The following is a 13,935-nucleotide window of genomic DNA, read 5'->3' on the forward strand; positions in this document are numbered from 1 at the left end:
TGCCATCTTCCCGTGTACTTCTGCCTTATTTATAGAGGGCAATTTTACACGAAGAAAAACAGGAAGGTCGCGGCCAAAAGTAAATCTCTTCAAGTCTGCTACCTTGAAGTGTGTACAGCTCTCTGTGTGCTTGCGTGTTGTAAAGTCGGTGAACCAGTATATATACTCCGAAGTTCGAGTATATTGAGTCTAGTCGTCCCCATCTGTGGCTTGCAAAGAGATTATCTATTCGCGTTCAATCGGTAAATAGAGGCGCAATAGCGCAATAGGTATCCGATGTTTCTTTACGTTGTAGGGACACGTTATAGGGAAAATTTTACGTTGTAGGGAAACCTCTCTAGTAAGGGACACGTATCTGGACGTTGTAATCAACCATATGGACGCGAATACGTTATCAATAAGGACACATGATAAGAGCTTAAAAGTTTAGTCCAGTTCTCCAGCTAAAGATTCTACAGTTCACCCGCTGCGGTGTACGTTATCATGTAAGATGCCGCTCTGCTTGGCTCTAAAGCGTGGCTTCGATACTCGGACATGGTGTTCTCACTGTGGACAAAGTGAACGCTTGTGTTTTCAGATTTAAGCACGCGCTAAGGAACTCCGGTGAGTCTAAATAAAGCCAGAGTCCGCCACTATGGCGTCTCACATCATCCCATCGTGGTATTGGCTCCTAAATGTTCCGTGGTTGTTACTGCCTACTCTACAGTTCTAACGCTGCCTTGTTTGGAAGGTGTGTTTGCAACATGATTGCGGTGGTTAAACGTGGTTGAACTGGCGTTCAACAGCGCTTTTTCTGCCCTTGTCGTAGATCAGGGCTCTCGTTGGAACGTTGTCCTTTTTATACCACTGTTGTTCGCCTCTGTGATGCAGTGATATGGTTTTTGGTTGCTGACCCGAAAGTGGCCGGTTCGGTCCCGGCTGCGGTGTTCACATCCAGTTGGCCCGTGTACTGTGAGACTACAGCGCTACTCGTTGTCACGTCGTGATTCTGGCAAGCAAAATAACGCATTTTCTTATTTTACCGCTAATAATCACTTCAACTGTTCATATTTCAATGAACATCTCTTTTGCTTCGCAATACGCCTGTCTTGATCACTCCTATGCAACGCGTTTCTCACCCACCTTTCTCTCTTTCTATTTTCGCACAAAAGTGATGTGTCCAACATCAGTGGAAGGCCAGACAAACTAAGTAAGCTTCGTTATACGGAGCTGCGGCTATTCGATTTGCCGTCGACGACCGTGACTTAGGCGAGCACCGTCGGTGCAGCGGTGACGTAAGGAGGGAGGGTGGACCTGAGAGTGGCCAAGTCGAGTGGAGGACAAGCGCGCCGAGAAGAGCGGAACATCGGTGCGCCGACTGCGACACGTACCTCTCTGGCAATAGAGTCGTTTGGCGACCACGTCACGTCACAGGCGGTCGTACAGACAGCGTTATTCAATAAAAGGCTCGCGGCCGCAGATCTGCCGACCGCGTTATGAATCAGGGACGCGGAACTGCTCATTGTAACGGCCGGTTCCCGTCGTCTCTGTAGCTGGTTGCCTACATACACGCACACAAACACACATGCAGAAAGACAACGCATGCACGAGCACTATCTCCGCAATTTCTTTCTCTCTCTGTCGACCGTGCAACGGGACCGTCAAGAGTCAGTCGTCATTCGAGTCACGTCCGTCGATGCTGAGCGTGGACCAACGAGCCGCCGCGGCCGGGAGATGGGTGCTCGGCCCGCCCTAATGCAAACGCAAATGAATTCACGCTTGCGTCGTGATTTAGTGAGAGCGCCCGGTGATGACGTTATTCCGGGACCGCGCGCCTGCGAGCCCGGTGGTCGCGGCAGCGGCTGTATACGGCTCAAGAAAGCCACGCTAATGCACATTCACTCACCCCCTCTGCATTACATTCGGCCCTGCATAACGGACCCATAGACCTCGGAAATCAAATGGGCCTAATAGCACTGCATTGTTTTTTTTTGTTGCAGTCTCGGCAAAAAGGAAACGTAGGTATCGTTATATTGTATATGACGTACTCGACAGCAGGTAGGCGACGCTGCGAATCTGCGGTGCTCAAACACCAAACTTAGAACTCGGGCTCGTAAAGAGCTTAAGTGATCTACCGTCAGGCCATAAATTTGACTATGCACGAAGAATGGGTTAATCGTTCACGTCAGTTGTCTCTGCGCACTAGAACGTTTAAATATCGCGCAGGGAGACGAACAGGTTCGCTTTTTTGCACGACACATATGTACTCCGCAACTCTCTCTCTTGTGTGCAGACATGATGTCGAGCTTTCGGTCGTTTAAATACTCTGCTGTATTTGGCTAACGCCGGTGCTCAACTGGAAATGCCATGATTATATCTTCAACGAACATTTTGGACTGCTTCGAAAACGTTTTCCTCTCGGCGACTATACACTGCCGCGGTTACGTCGAGGGTTTGTTTTGTGGCGAGTCGCAACATCGTTTCGCGTAGAGTGGCACCGCGATGCCATCCTGGCTAGCTGCGAGCGTTCGGCGACTCCGGAGTCTACGGGCGAAACGAAATCGCATAACGGTGCAGCGTCCGGGAAAAGAAAATCTGATTGAGTCGTGATCGAATCACCGGGCCAGCTCCGATTTGAGCAGAAGCAGCAATGCACAGCGACGGAGGGTGTGATCGAGAGAGCGTGAGGGGGAGGTGTCTGGCGAGTTATACTGTTCCCGAGGCAAGGCCCGTCGTGGCAATGAACCAGCGCGCTGGTGTTTCAATCGGATCACCGCGCTGTTCCGACGGTCGCTTCCAAGTGTGTTCAAGCGACGCTTCATTATCCCTGAGCGCGAGCTTCGGCCATGGCTGGGTTGTGAGCGGACATGAATAAAACATGGCACGCTCTCTCTGCCGTGAAGAGAGCGACCGATTTGCTCGGCGCGCTGGCAGCGGCAATTCGAGAGCCCGACTCGCGGCCCGGACTCGTCTGTGTTGTCCCGGACTGAATGCGCTGCACCACGCGGATAAAGGGAGCCATAACTTTTGTAAGCGCGAGACACACGGACGTAAGACGAACGAAGTACACAAGAAAAGCGCTGCTTTCGACTGACATTTTATTGGAAGGTAACATCAAATACTAAAGGTGTAGCCACCAGACAGGAAAAGCAGGAAAACTAGACAAGAGAAAAAAAAAAAACATTCGAACAAGATGACGTAGTATCAGTTTGCCGAGTTCATTCATGCTAACGTGTCAAGATCATGTATGCACAGGCAAGGGTCTAAGTTGAGACCTTATTAGACATCACGCCGATAGCGTCTGCAACTCTTCATAGTGATAGTCTATCCTTTTGTCCGATAGTTTTTTTTTTCTTGTCTAGTTCTCCTGCTTTTCCTTTCTGGTGGCTACACCTATATATTTAGTGTTACCTTCCATTGAAACTTCCGTTGAAAGTAGCATTTGTTTTGTGTGCCTCGTTCGTCTTATGTACGTGTCTTTCGCGCTTAGAAAAGTTATGAATCAACACAAACAAGATATACAGAGATACACAGAATATACATATTCTAAGATATACAGAGCTTGTCAAAAGCCTTGGCGATATGCTCCGCTTTACAATGTCCCGCTGCCAAGTAAACCTCACAATCGGTAATTTGTAGTCGTGAAGCAATGAAAGTAACTCACAACTGAAGTGCCAGTATCGCGAAAGTTGCTGTGTGAAGTAAACTGAATGAAACGAATAGTAACATCCTACAGTGCCTCCCTCTCTCTCGCTTTTTTTCAGCGTGACTGGAGACACATACTGTAACTGCGAAAAAAAAAAAACGGACGGAAGCAAGAAATGAGAGAAAGGGAGAGACATGCGCAGACTGTCAACTGAGGCTTTATTGCAAGAACGAGGCAATATATGGCTGACAGAATAAAAAGTAAGATGGGGCTAAGGGGGAGGAGAAAAAATTCGGGGGCCTTCAAGCTTCGCCTTTAAGGGTTGAACGCGATAGTGAAATCCAGCCCCTAGTGCGCCCTTCAACCGCTAAGTGCATACTTATTAATATGTTTTGTTACACACGGGAAGTGATTCGTTTACGGAACACACCTTGCTCGTCTTTGTGCTTTTCTGGATTTTTCGCTGCAGTTGTGGGGTCTATCGCCCCATACATCGCGGTGATGGATGTTCAACCTCACGGGGCACCGTCCGAGTCCGCTTCGACCGTGGGGACTGCTTCGAGGAAGCGAGGAAACGCGTCTAGTGAGAGTGAAGACACTGAGCTGTACTCCGCATCAAACGACGAGTCCTCGGACGACGGCTTCCAACCCGTCCTGTACCGCAAGGCTAAACGACGGATCGTCAATGCATCTTCGGCATCAATCACGACCACCGTAAAAACTGCCCCTCAGCAATGGCTTCACTCCATCCTGTTTGTGCCGCTGAAGGCTACCGACAGTCTACGTGGGCTGAACAGGCAAGTGCTCTCTGTGTATCTCGAGAATACTACGCCAAATGAGATCAAAGAAGTACGACTAAACGCTAGAAGGAACATCTTGGCAATCGATGTGCTGAACCCACGTGCACTGAACGCGCTTCAGAAAGTAATGCAACTGGGTAACATCAATGTCAAGTCTATAATACCAGCTAATAGCACCACTTCAACAGGAGTCATTTATGACATCGCCACTGAAATTCCAAACTCGGATCTCTCAGTGCTGATAAAACCGGCAAATGAAGATAACGTCATTGTGATGTCGGCCGCCTTGGTAACACACATTGCGTGAGAATTACGCTCAAAGGGGACTGTCTCCCCTCCCATGTGAAGGTTGGCCACTTTCGTCACCAGGTCGGACCATTTATTCCAAAACCTATGCGATGTCATAAATGCCAGAAAATCGGCCATGTGCAGGGTGCGTGCAGGAACTCCGAAGTGTGCCCCGATGCTCAGAACCACACTACGAGGACAAATGCAGCGCAACCATACTCATCATCATCATCATCATCAGCCTGACTACGTCCACTGCAGGACAAGGCCTCTCCCATGTTCCGCCAGTTAACCCGGTCCTGTGCTTGCTGCTGCCAATTTATACCCGCAAACTTCTTAATCTCATCTGCCCACCTAACCTTCTGTCTCCCCCTAACCCGCTTCCCTTCTCTGGGAATCCAGTCAGTTACCCTTAATGACCAGCGGTTATCCTGTCTACGCGCTACATGCCCTGCCCATGTCCATTTCTTCTTCTTGATTTCAGCTATGATATCCTTAACCCCCGTTTGTTCCCTGATCCACTCTGCTCTCTTCTTGTCTCTTAAGGTTACACCTACCATTTTTCTTTCCATTGCTCGCTGCGTCGTCCTCAATTTAAGCTGAACCCTCTTTGTAAGTCTCCAGGTTTCTGCTCCGCTACGGAGCAACCGTACTAAATTGCCCTAATTGTCAAGGTGCCCACAGTGCATCTTCCGAAGACTGTCCACGCATAAAGTAGTTTACTATTCTTAGACAAACGGTGCGAGACAGCTCTACCCACAAAGAGGCCGCGGAAAAAGTCCGGCGAAGACGACGACGTCACCGTCGAAGGTCTTCGCGAAGAACACAGTCCACAAGAAGTAAGTCAACGCATCTGGGAACGGAGCCCACTGCAGGGTACACCGCGGCGAACGCACACGATGGAAGAGAGAAAACAAGTAGATCTCTCTCTACTGAAGAGTGGCCACCACTTACGCGCACGCGACTTGTGGAAGAACCGCATCAGAAGCCGCCTTCATCAGAGCAAGCTGCGACAACACAGGAGCAGCGGAACTTGGATATGCAAGTGATTGCTCTTCTACGACCCATAATTAATGCCATTCGCACGGCGTTAAACAACATGCGCACAACGTCAGCCAGAAGTGCACTTCAAGTACTGAACGCTCTGAGTCCAGTACTGGCAGCTCTTGAGTAAATAATGGCCCACCAGTCACTGTCCTTCGGGGAAGAGGTAAAAAAAGCAACAATATTTCAGTAGAATGCACGGGGACTGACATCACGCATTGCAGATTTCCGTCGGTTCGTTTTCACCAATATGTTTCCCATCATCATCATCTGCGAGCCAAATTTATCGAGCGCTATCAGACTCTCCGAATACGAATCATTTATGTCGGCTTGTTATAGTGGAAACAGCAAGGTCCTGCTGTTTATTCGCCGTGACCTGACTTACATTCTTCGGTCTGTACCACCTGACAACGATAACCAATATATATGCTTAACAGTGAAGAAAAAGGTTCTTACCGTCACTGTAGTCGGTGCATACCTGTCGCCATCAAGTAGATTTGACCACAGAAGACTAGGATACATCCTATCATCCACTCCTGGCCCATGGGTCATCATCGGAGACTTTAACGCCCACCATACGCTATGGGGGAGCCCGAAGATCAGCGCAAAGGGTATAGAAGTCTCATAACGTTTGCTTCAGACAACGAGCTGTGCTTGTTAAATGATGGCAGCCCAACATTTTTACGTGCCCCTGGATACAGCAGCTGCCTTGACTTGGCTTTTGTTTCTCGAAGTCTCGTCAGATGTGCCGGATGGTTTGCGGACATAGAAACACATGGGAGCGACCACATTCCCACATATGTCAAGATCAGAGGATTATCACCTTGCAAGGTACGCGAAACTATCCAAAGAGTGGACTGGACCAAGTTCGAATCTCTCATGGAAGAACGCTGTCAAGAGAACACCTCACTTGACTTATAAGAGGTGATCAAGTCCACAGTGCAAGACACGGTGTGCACCCTCACATGCTCTTCGAGAGTAACCGAATTTGATGTGAAAATAGAACGACTTCGGGCTCTGCGACGGCGTGCGGAACGAAGGTACCGACGCACGAAAGCAATCGACGATTTACGAATCGCTAGACGTCTTCAGAAGAAGATACAACGCCGCATAGACAAGCTAGAGTCACAATGTTGGGCAGTCTTCTGCGCGTCGTTAGATCCCCGCAAGCCTTTATCACACTTGTGGAGGACAATAAGAGGGCTCCGGACAGCTCCCATGCAGCGGTCTTCATTCAAGGCTCTAGCCCTCTCTCAACAGAGATCGGAGGTCGACGTGGCAGAAGAGTTGTGTGCAAAATTATCTGGTCAGCTCGCAGATCCGAACATCTCCACGCTCTCACGTGGTGGCACGACATCACGTGATCATCACATGGACCAATTTTTGTCTATCCATGAGCTTAAAGCAGCACTGACTTTGTGTAGACGGACATCAGCACCCGGGCCTGATAGAATATCATACAGAGCACTGTGTCACCTTGGTGAGTGTGTGAGGAGTGCCCTCCTCGAGATATACAATTATTCATGGCGAGAGGGCACCCCCCAGTTAACTTGAAGACCAGCCGTTTGGTTCCATTACTGAAGCCTGGCAAGTCATCATTGGTGCTCACATCGTACCGCCCGATTGCACTGGCTAGTTGCTTGGGCAAAGCGATGGAGAGGATGGTACTAGGACGGCTAGAATGGTTCCTGGAGCATCACAACATCTACCCGGACGCTATGACGGGTTTTCGCCGTGGCCGGTCATCAATTGATAGCGTCATAGACCTGGTCAGCTACGTGCAACACGAAAAAGGCCGTAAGCGTCTCTGCGCTTCTTTATTTCTTCATGTTAAAGGGGCGTACGATAACGTCACACATGAAGCTGTCCTCACCGCTCTCAAGGAGGTAGGAGTGGGCGGTCGGATGTTTCAGTGGCTACGCAGCTATCTCTCTGAGCGATCCTTTTTCGTGAGAACCGAGGATGGTGACACTTCGCTACATTACAGTCACCGTGGTGTTCCCCAGGGTGGCATACTTAGCCCTGTGCTATTCAACCTGACGCTAATAGCTCTCAATGAGCATCTGCCAAGTACTGTCAGATTGTCAATGTACGCGAACGACATCTGCGTTTGGACGTCCGCAGTAACACGTCTACAGCTGCGAGCGCGAATTCAGAGAGCTGCCACTCAAGTTGCTATTTACCTCCGTCAACGAGGTCTGGAAATTTCCTCTGAGAAATGTGCACTTGTGGCATTTACGCGCAAACCAATTCCGAACTACAGCGTTCTGATAAACAGCGAAAGGATACGCCACCTACGATCATACAAGTTCCTAGGTGTTACAATTGACAGAGACCTCTCATGGAGCCCACATGTATCATACATGAATAGGCGATTTACAGGCATCTGTCATTTGTTCAAGTTCTTCGCTGGAAAGAACTGGGGAATGTCCACAGCTCCTATGTTGCGACTATACAGGATTCTTTTCCTTGGATTCCTTCGGTACAGCCTCCCTGCGTTAACCAACGCAAGTAAAACAAGCATACGAATGCTTCAAAGTGTCCAGGCGCAAGCACTCCGGATTTGTTTAGGCTTACTCCAAAGTGCATCAACAGCAGCAACTATCGCCATCACAAAGGACCACCTCATCAAGACCCACATTAATGTTGAGGTGCTGAGGACACATATACGACACCTTGCTCGAACTCCTCGACATCACCTAGCCTCTCTACCAGTGGACCGACCATGCACATCTTCCTGCAAAAAAACAGTGACCACACATGGCGAGTCGATCCCAACTTCGTTCTCTCCTGCCGCTAGACCTATGACTCCGCCATGGTGCCTCGCTCAACCAATGATTAATATTAACATATCTGGCGTCCAGAAAAAGGCCAATTTGTCGTCACCGGCTCTTAAACAGCTCACACTACTTCTCTTGTATGAGAAATACCAAGACTCTACACATATATACACTGATGGATCGGTTCAGCCGGACAGCTCTACAGGAACTGTAGTGATACCAAGGTTGGCCACGACAATTAAATTCAAGACATGTCACGCAACATCAACGGCAGCAGAATTGGCAGCACTTCGTGCCGCGTTGCAATTTGTCGTTGATCAACCTACACGCAAGTGGACTATCTTCTGCGACTCGAAGGTGGCACTGCAGTCTCTACTATCAGCCTTATGCCGTGGACCACACGAGCAGCTGGTACTAGAGATAGCAGAGGTTATACAACACCTGACTGAGAAAAGGCACCAAATTACATTTCAGTGGTTACCCAGTCACTGCGGAATCATCGGCAATGAACGGGCCGATCAAGCTGCCCGCTCAGTCCACACAGAAGATCATAAACTACGACTACCACTTTCTAGGACAGATGCTGCACGAAAGCTCCGCAGGCTTGCTCGCCAGCAAACCATATGACAATGGAATCAGCCACACTTCAAGCATGCCCGACTGTACTCGCTTGACCCTACGCTAAGTCTTGAAGTCCCGTCGAGGCTTTGCCGAGCAGACCAGACCCTGTTTGTAGGCTGTGGTTGGGCGTTGCGTTTACCAACGCATACGCTTTCCGCATTGGGATGGCCGACACCGCAGCCTGTGGCCACTGTGGCAAAGAAGAAACGATCCAACATATTCTTTGTGACTGCCTAGAGTATAGTAAACAACGACTATGCCTTCGCAAGGAACTCATCAAATTAGATAATCAACCTCTGTCGGAGCAAGGAATTCTACAATATCGACAAGATGCAACTTCACAGAAGAAGGCCCTGAAAGCGTTACTACACTTTTTTGCGATCGACCGGCCTTACTGTACGGTTGTAGCTAGGACGCCCTTCCTTGGTGTGTTTTCGTTTTCACATGAGTGCGCGTGCTTTTTTTCCCCCTCTATCTGCCCCCTCTTTCTTGCCCCTATTTCCCCGCCCCCCCCGCGCTGGGTAGCAAACCAGATGCCAATATCTGGTTAACCTCCCGGCCTTTCCTTTTCTCTCTTTCCCTCTCTTGTTACACACGCACACACAAACACGCACACTCACATGCACACAAACGCGCACGCGCGCAATCGCGACGTATATAATGCAGTGACTGTGCAGTATGGCCACTTCCCTCTGCTAGAACGGCCGGCGCTCTGCTGTAGTCGAGACATGCTTTTCACACTGTCTCACTGATGGCACACAGAGACACACACACATGAAACGACTTGATCTTGGGAGAGTGACGACACTCCTTCACGCGCGCGCTTCCTCCTCGATTCTCCTCGCTCGCGTGCCGTACACGCTGCGCGCGGCGCCATTTTTCGCCGACACTCCCACGGCCGCGCCGCAGAATTCAATGGAGGCGGGTTATATGCAGCATCTTGCACTCCACATTAGTGCTGAATTTTTTTTTGAAAAAATGATAATAACACTAATAACATTGAGGCAACCATTTATTAAAAGATTAGCTTTTTCTAAAGGTTGTATAAGTGGGGCATGCTAATGAAATAAAAAGTTCTACGGGGAGTTCAACAATGTGGATGTTTTTCTGCTGCATGATAACATGCTGTACGCTTGCATGTGATATAGTTCCGTTTGTGGGATGTGCGTCTGTGTTCGGATTTTTTTTCGTGGTTGTGCGCCAGTATACGACTCAGGTACTTACAGCGTCACACATTGCAATGACTTCGTGGATGGTGGATCGTCTAGCCATGCGTTCATCTACTCGGCATGAAACTAGCTTTGCGCAGTGGTCTCCAAACTGAAGAAGGCCTTTGAGCAATGTCAATACGATTAAGTGTCACCAACAGTGGCTCATCTACCACAATAACAGAAAAATAAGAAAGTGAATATTTAGAACTGTGTTTTGACGTTGTTGTCAGAAAAAAAAAAAAAAAAAAACTAGCGATCGGGTTACCTGTGAGAGGAGAAACTCTGCACCAGAAAAATCATCATAATCTGCGTGTCGATAGCAATAAAAAAATCCTATCCGGACTGACTGATCCCGGTCAGAAGCACACATGTGACACTGGTATACACGATAATGTAGTTTATTATTGGTGAATGGAAAACATGCAGGCATGACTAAAACAATTGCGACGACGGTGTCATAGAAAATGGCTCACTTTCGCTATCACTGTACTACATCATTTTTTTTGGTTGCACCTCTGTATTTCTTTCCTTCGTTCGACGAACCACATATCTTTCAGAATTTTTGTGTGTTAATACCCCTCCCCCCCCCCCCAAAAAAAAGAAACAAAATGAATGCCCTCACGGAAACGAGTGCCAATTAGTGTCATCTCCATTCATTCATTCATTCATTCATTCATTCATTCATTCATTCATTCATTCATTCATTCATTCATTTGTTTTTTCCCAGCAAACGCTCTCGTAAACGAATCCTAACAGTCACAAAAAGCGCGATCGAGATGCTGTGTCAGCCCACACAATTGTTTGCAGCAAAAGCAAACTACAGCTGCGCATTTTCGACGATTGCCAAGGTGCGTGCGAGAGGATGAAGTATGAGCTGAATATATTTATTTATTTATTTATTTTATCTGTTCAGACTTACTGCAGACCAGCGTTTTGGTCCAGGCAAGGGGGGCATAAGAAACATCAAATGATTCGTAACAGCAAAAAAAAAAAAAAAAAAACAACAACAAATACATGTCTATGTATGCTAACAGAGGTCACATGTCTGTGAAACAGCAACAAAATTTATAACACATTTGCACACTCTAATTTCCAAGTATATTACTTTCCAGCGATATAACAATATTGTCAGCCAAAAAAAAAAACTCATGAGGCAGTAAATTCCATTTATCAACTATTCTGGGAAAATAACTGTATTTGTAAGAACTACTAGTTCGTGCAAATATGAGTGCCAACGATCGATCATGTTTACGGTGGGTATTCCTAGCAGTGGCTGGCTGAACGCAACAAAGTATATTTAAGGCAACTTCTCCTGGCATAATTTTGTATAAAAAAGGTTAAACGATTCAACTTTCTTCTTGTTTCTAACAAAATGATTCAGCATATTGATGGCAACTCCAGTTTGAAGCAACACACAAAGAGTCGAGAAAAAAAATCACAGCACATCCATGAGGTGAATGATGACGAGTGGGGCGAAGCGTGCGGACGGATGGACGAATGTACACGCGGGCGGATGGAGGCACGGACGCACGGAAACATGGACGAACTGACGGACGCTTCGTCCCACTCATCATCATTCACCCCGTGAATATGCCGTGACACCGTTTTTATTGACATCCAATGTAATGCAACTGGCGACACGGGACATGCGATCCACGGCTTAAGGAGCTTCGCCCCTAAAAAAACACGTATGTTGATGAGCCGGCCGAAACAATATTTCAGCTGCAGCATTCGGCGATGCTTTGCCAGTTCCTGTGTGTTTTTAGCAGCGATAGCTGCACTATCCCGGCCTTTTTCGAAATAGTTTGATGGTCTCCCAAATGCACCTACAAATCACCGAATGGGCTCGTTTTCGTCGTGACACCTGTCCAACAAAATGCGTTAAGAAGACTACTCCCACTACTCGCATTTATGTAGTGTTTTTTTTTTTTTTCGAAGCAGCTGCAAGTAACATCGAGGCTTTGTGGTAGGACACCTGCTTGTCATACGAACGGCCTGGATTCGACCTTCAATGGTCCCGAAAATATTATTCTTCATTTTATTTGCTTCTTTCTTGACGTTTCGCTCACAACGGTGCCGACGCCGACCGCGGAATTTCTGTCACACGAGCTCTATAACGCTATCGTGTTAAAAAGGCACGAGGGACCAAATCAGCGAAAACCCAGGCCACGTCAAGCATAGCGCACCCATCATACAAAACCAAAATAGCTTTACTCTTGATCATGTGTGGCCATAGAGGTAACACTGATGCAAAATTCAGTATTCTTGTGAATATGCGCATCCTCAATTAGTTCGCGCACTCTTTGGTTTTTATACCGGAACAACACAGACGTATCACCAAGGAGTGGAGCGTGGCCTCAATTTTACAGTGACCTACTATAGATGAAGGCCACAGTGGCCTTTCGGAGAACTATAATGCTCACGAAGTCTAACAATTAGACAGCAACCTGTTTGGCCCACGTACACACGATAGCATGACAAGGGTATGGAGTAGAGTTTGGTGATACATCTGTCACGGCCGCCTGGATCTGTGTTGTTCCGCCACAAGAACCAAAGAGTGCGCGAACTTAGTGAGGATGCGCATGTTCGCAAGAATACTGAGTCTTGTGTCAACATTTCCTCTGTGGCCATACACGATAAAGAGTTAGCTATTTTGCTTTTGTACGACCAGTGTGCTCTGCTTGACATGGCCTAGGTTTTTGGTGATTTGGTTCCTCATGCCTTCGTACTCCTCTCCCTTTGTCCCCTCTTGATTGTTAATCGTTCCATTACATATTGCCAACGTTTTTAGATACTTTGCATATTGGCTCGTTCTTGCAAAAAAAAAAGAAATAGTTTGCGCCTTTGTCTGCCCTTCTCTCTCCTGTCTTGTTTCCGTCCGTTTTTTTTTTCTTTTTGTTGTTGCGCAGTTACATTATAAATTATTACCAACTTGCTCAGCTTACCGTTCTTTTTGTGACTGGAGACACGCATCTTCTCAGGTAAACTATGGGGTCTTACTATATAGTCTTATATATATGCATTACCAGTCGTTTGGGTCATATTTCCTGTCACTTGCTATAGCAGGAAATGGCTGCAAATATTAATCGCGACGGTAACATTGTGTTCTTTTTATAATAGTTTTTTTCGTAGAAGGCCCTGAGTGGAAAAACGTTTGGGCAAGTTAGCACCGGCAGTTAGTTTTATCACATAGAGACATCCACTGTCACTCATGTTCCTTTTTCATGATAGGATACGCTTCTCATTTGCTTCACAATGCCTGGGTCACCAAGACATGCCTTGGTCTACCTGTTGGCGTCATGCCTATACGGCCGCAGTGCTGACACCGGAAACGGACGCAGAAAATACTGATTATCAACTTGGAAGGCCTATCTCTTATTGCAATTCCAACCTACTCGTTCAGCTTTCGCCTTCACTTCAGCCAATGTCTTGGACTGCGTGACAGCGCATTCGCGCCTGTCACGTCTTTTCTGAACAGGCAAAAAGGCAGACAAGGAAATAGGCGATGTTAGCCAGGCTTCGCTTGGTTATTCTGCAGTGGCATGGAAGGGAAGCAACGGAAAGAA

Source organism: Rhipicephalus microplus, chromosome 3, assembly GCF_043290135.1.
Source record: "Rhipicephalus microplus isolate Deutch F79 chromosome 3, USDA_Rmic, whole genome shotgun sequence".
Lineage (NCBI taxonomy): Eukaryota > Metazoa > Arthropoda > Arachnida > Ixodida > Ixodidae > Rhipicephalus > Rhipicephalus microplus.